The 5,766-nt window shown below is 32.7% G+C and overlaps 1 non-coding gene across 1 annotated transcript; it reads left to right on the forward strand.

The window, feature by feature from the left end:
- Positions 1 to 459: 459 nt before the first annotated feature.
- Positions 460 to 560, forward strand: LOC112941611 (small nucleolar RNA snoR99). Its single transcript, XR_003247032.2, has one exon. It is a non-coding gene; the product is annotated as a small nucleolar RNA snoR99 (small nucleolar RNA).
- The last annotated feature ends 5,206 nt before the right edge of the window (positions 561 to 5,766 follow it).

Genomic DNA, 5,766 nt, shown 5'->3' on the forward strand with positions numbered 1-5,766 from the left:
ATAGGATGAATAAAAAGAATCTAGAAAATGATTGAAAGGAAATGGAGAAACAATTTCAATTGGTTAGAAAGGCATTGATATAAAATGATTCATCTGTTAACCATGGCGCACCATTATATCTTTCACTTGTGACTATCTTTTATCAACTACCGTATTGTTTGTTGCTGCTACTTGTCTTCTTTTCCATTATGATTAGCATGACTTCTTTACTATTGTGAGGAAAAGAATGTCAAAAGAGGATTAGGAATGTCACAGGTATGTCCTCGTTTGTTGCATAGCAGAAATAATGAACATTCCGTGAATTACAACAAAGTTTTTAAGATATGATTATGTACCTAGTGAGGTTCCAACCTTAATTGCAATGTTGTAAGGCCTAAGGCTCAACGGCTGGAGACAACCAGTCAAAAACCAAAGACAATAATATGTACCAATCAATACAAATGTTGACTAATGAAATAGTTGCTGTAGGGATTAACAAGTCCCTGCTAATTGAATCCATTCATCACATTGTCAGCATCACAAGTTTTATTTTTTGTTGATCATTATCGGATGGTACAATTTTTAATTGTTTTAGGAAATTGGTGTGTTTTGCTCAACTATTTTTTTTCACTTTCCAAAAAAAAAATACAAATGTTGACCAGTGACTACTTTGATATAAAATTTCTCATCACTTCACCATGACGAATCAACACAACGTTGTTTTTGTAAGGCAAAAAATTGTATGATTGACATTGTATTGATTAGTCCATATTTTTGTCTTTGGTAAGGAAATTTCTGAAACAACCTATCTACCTTCACAAGATAGGGGTAAGGCTGCATATGCACCACCTTTTGTAGACCATACTTGTGGAATTATAATGTGTATGTTTTTTTTTGAAATCCGTAGAAATTAATTTTTGCTAGTATTCCATCATTGATGGAATATTTTTTGTAATCTTATTTTATTAGAAAGAATCTTGCATGTGCTTAGTTTACAATATTTAATGGGTGATTCTTATGTTTGTGTAGTTGATCATGGATAAAGGTTGGATGCATGAACCAAAATTCTCTAAAAGATATGTTGACGCTGTCGAATCTTTCATGCAACATGTTTGATATCACTTTGATAGAAATTCCAAAGTTTGATGCCCATGTCAAGACCGTTTGAATGTTTTTTTTCAAACACAAGAAGTAGTGTATGATCACCTATTAATCGAAGGAATTATGGGAAGTTACGTGCAAGGGATATACCACGGGGAACAATCACAAATAAGAGATAGAAATGAATCAATTTATAGTGAGGATGATAATGAAGAACATGATAACCATGATGCAATTCACTCTATTTTAGAAGAGGCCAATGGTAGATCATTTGTCGATTTTTGAAAGGAGACAACCGGTAATAATGTTTGTTGTAATATCAGTGAGAAAGAAGCAAAGAAGTTAGACAAATTGCTGGAAGAAGCAGGACGTGAATTATACCGCGGATGTAAGATACTCTCAAAGCTTTCGTTTGTTGTGAAGTTATTACACATGAAAGTGTACAATCAGTGCAGTAATAAATCACTTGATATGTTGTAGGAGTTTGTAAAATGAGGCATTTCCAACTAATGAGAAACTTCCTAAGTCATATTATGATGCTAAAAACATGTTGCAAGGTTTAGGATTAGGATATATTTCGATCCACGCTTTCAAAAAATGATTGTGTATTGTACTGGACCGAACATAAAGATAGGCTGGAGTGTCCACATTATGGTACTTCCAGGTGGAAAATTTATAATGTAAGGAATAAGAAGATTCCCCATAAACATATGTTGTATTTTCCATTAAAACCAAGACTTCAAAGATTGTTTATGCTTAGAGAAACAAGTGTGGACATGAGGTGACATAAATAGAAACATCTTGATGAGGAAAATTTGTTAAGACATCCTGTTGATTCTGAAGCATTGAAAGAGTTCAACAAAAATCATCAGTGGTTTTCATAAGAACCTCGTAATATTAGACTTGGTCTTGCAACAGATGGTTTTAACCCATGTTTTAACATGAGCAAATCGTATAGCATGTGGCCTGTCATTCTCGTTCCTTATAATCTTCCTTTCAAAATGTTGTAAGGACCCATTTATGATAATTTCATTACTTATTCCTGGTCCTCAAGCACCAAGAAAACATATTGATATTTATTTGCGTCCTTTGATTGATGAGTTGAAAGGTTTATGGAGGGATGGTGTCGAGACATTTGATGCATGAACTGGAAAGTGCTTCAAGATGCATGCTGCGGTTTTATGAACCATAAATGACTTTCCAACTTATGGCTAGTTGTCTAAATTACTTACTTTTCTAAATGTATTACAATTTATACTATTTATGTATCACACTACTAATATAATATAGTAAGAACATCCAAGGGTATAACTATTTTGATCATTTCATATGCCTCTCTTTCTTTGCTTTAAAATACTCTATGATACCCCTTTTCCCACAATTGACAGGCACTGTACGTGGCCACTATTAAAAAAATCTTACATGTTGGATATCTCCCTCTCCATCCGGTCATCCGTGTTAGGTCTTCCTTCCATTCCTTGGGAACTTTATCTCTTCTAGTCTTTAGTCAATGCACCCTAGCCTTTTGCTTTAAGATACTCTCCTCAACGTTACTCTAATCTTCTAGCCGACGTCTTGCCTCTTTCTCTTGTGTGCATTCTCCTATCATATCCTTGATATCAAAAACTTTCTCCATCACAGCCAAAATTGTATGGTCTATATTTGTAAACTGTGTAGAATTCAACTTTCTTAGTGCTATCTTGACAGTTTTAACTTTCTCCAAATCAGGCCCAAAGAATGGCCCTGCGCAGTTCCACGCACACTAAAGTATTTCCTTGAAATCTGGATGATGTAATAGGTTGTTATGAATTTAAAAGGTCTGTTACACATGGGCCAATATCTTCCATTTTTTTTACAAGAGGGGTATGGTCAGAGAATTTAGTCTTTTACGGGACCTTTAAAAGATTTTAGTTTTCTCCCATATATTCTTCATTTTATTTGTAGTTTTGCTACTTTCTAGCTCTCTTGTATAATATCCACAAAGGATATATCTTTGACCTAGACATAGAAAAATATGAAAGAGACTTTACTTTTTATTTCTTTTTTATTATTATTTTTTTTGTTATTATGTGTTTACAACTGAGCATAAGCTCCACCAAGTACTCAAGTTTTGTAGATCCCTTGAGCTTATAGTTGAAGTGCATCCCATGAATATTTCCTTTGATCTAAAAAGTTGAAGACATTACTAATTGTGAATAAGCATTTCCTTTTTATTTATTCCATGTATGTGGCAACGGATGAATTCTTTATGATCTTGAATTTTACCTGTTGTCCCATATAATCTAGACTCTTGCCTACTATCATACTGAAGGCGTTTTCTCTGTAGATGTTCACTCAAGTCTGATTGCTTTTTAGGTTACTATCTTGATATATAATCCATCAATTACTGTAGAGAATTTTGTTATTTTGCATGTTCTATGATATAGTAAAGGTTATAAACCACTACTAAACATATATTTTTTAATGAATTAGGTAATCTTTCTGGATGGAGAACAAAGGAATACGTTGCATGTCCTACTTGCATTAAAGATGCATCTTCACAAAAGATAAGAAGTAAAATTTGTTACATGGGTCACAATCGGTATCTTGAACCTAGTCACTCATGGAGAAGAAGCAAGAAATTGGATGGTAAGAAAGAAATAAGATTGAAGCCACAAAAAATGTCAGGTGATGATGTCTTCGGACAATTGAATTTGTTAAGTACTTATAGAGCTGGGGAAAACTCAAGTAATAAGAAAAAGAAATTCATCCCTGAAGAGTTGAATTAAGTGAGGAGAAGTATTTTATTTGAATTACCATACTGGAAGAGTTTGAAATTGCGGCATAATTTAGATGTCATGCACATAGAAAAAAATATTTGTGAGAGTATTTTGGGGACATTATTGAATATAGATGGGAAAACTAAGGACACATATAAAGAAAGACAAGATCTCAAGGATATGAACATCCGAAAAGAACTATGGTTGCAACATGATGGTTAAAGTTGTACAATGCCAGCAACTTGTTACGTTATGTCAAAAAAAGAGAAAAAAAGTTTTGGGCAAAACTAAGGACACATATAAAGAAAGATAAGATCTCAAGGATATGAACATCAGAAAAGAACTATGGTTGCAACATGATGGTTCAAGTTATACAATGCCCGCAACTTGTTACGTTATGTCAAAAAAAGAGAAAAAAAGTTTTGGGTATTCTTAAAATCAGTTAAATTTTCTGATGGTTATGCTTCAAATATCTCAGGGTGTGTAAGTGTGGATTATGGTAAGACAGCTAGACTCAAAATTCATGACTACCAAGTTTTGTTACAACGAGTGTTGCCTATTGCTCTTCGTGGATTTATAAATAAAGATGTTTGTTTGGCATTAATTGAGTTAGGTCATTTCTTCCAACAATTATGTTGTAAGACATTGAGAGGAGATGACTTAGAAAAACTTGAAAAGGATATAATTAGTATACTATGTAAGCTTGAGATGATCTTTCCACCAACCTTTTTTGATGTTATGGTACATTTGGCTGTGCATTTACCTTGAGAGGATATATATGGGGGACCAGTACAATATCGTTGGATGTACAAAATTGAAAGGTTCTTGTGCCAGCTTAAGCGTTATGTACTTAACAAGGCACGTCCAAAAGGTTGTATTGCACAAGGCTATATTATTGATGAATGTTTGACATTTTGCTCTGTGTTTCTTAATGACATTGAGACTAGATTTAATCATGAACATCGAAATAATGATGGATCTAGAAACAAAGGTGAAGATGTTCTAGACATATTTGCAAATAGTTCTAGACCATATAAAGATGGGGTATATGATGCCATATCAAAGAAATATTTTGATATGACTTGGTGGTATGTGCTTAATAATTACAAAGAAGCAGAACCTTTTCTTCAGTAAGAAATTAGGTAGGTATTTATTATTTTAAATTATTTCTAAATAATTTATTTATTGAATGCAGAGAACATAAAGAAGAATTGTCAAAACACGTTGTTGTGAATATAGACGATATACACCGAGAACAATTTTCTTTATGGTTCAACAGAAAAGTAAGTGATTTTAAAATAATAATCTCATTATTACTGAGAAATTATATTCTTTGGCTATAGGACCTGATGTGCGTGGAAGAACACATACTGGTTGTATTGTTAATAGTGTTAGGTTTCATGTTCAACGCCGTGATGAATCACATAAAATTTAAAATCGTGATATAGTTTTTGTAGAATACCATGAAAATGAGGTGATTGATTTTTATGGTATTATAGTTGACATTCTTAAGTTAGAGTATGTTGAGGAAAACGAGTTCTCCTTTTTGAGTGCAAGTGGTTTGATCTTCGCAAGAAAATAGGGATGCAAAAAGATAATAATTTTACGAGCATTTGTGTTAAATTTTTTTTGAATGAACATGATTCTTTTGTACTAGCTAATCAAGCAAAACAACTATTTTATATCGATGACCCCAAATTGGGGGAAAGTTGGCTAATTGTTCTCAAATTTCAAGATAGATATTTATATGATATGCCTAAGAAGGAAAATTTAGAGGTAAAAAGTGATGAATTGCATATTTCAAATGATGAAGTATATCAAGATATTTCATTTGAAAATAATTCAATTGTCAATGATATTTATATGATATGCCTAAGAAGGAAAATTTAGAGGTAGAAAGTGATGAATTTCATATTTCAAATGATGA

Source organism: Solanum lycopersicum, chromosome 5 (assembly GCF_036512215.1).
Source record: "Solanum lycopersicum chromosome 5, SLM_r2.1".
Classification (NCBI taxonomy): domain Eukaryota; kingdom Viridiplantae; phylum Streptophyta; class Magnoliopsida; order Solanales; family Solanaceae; genus Solanum; species Solanum lycopersicum.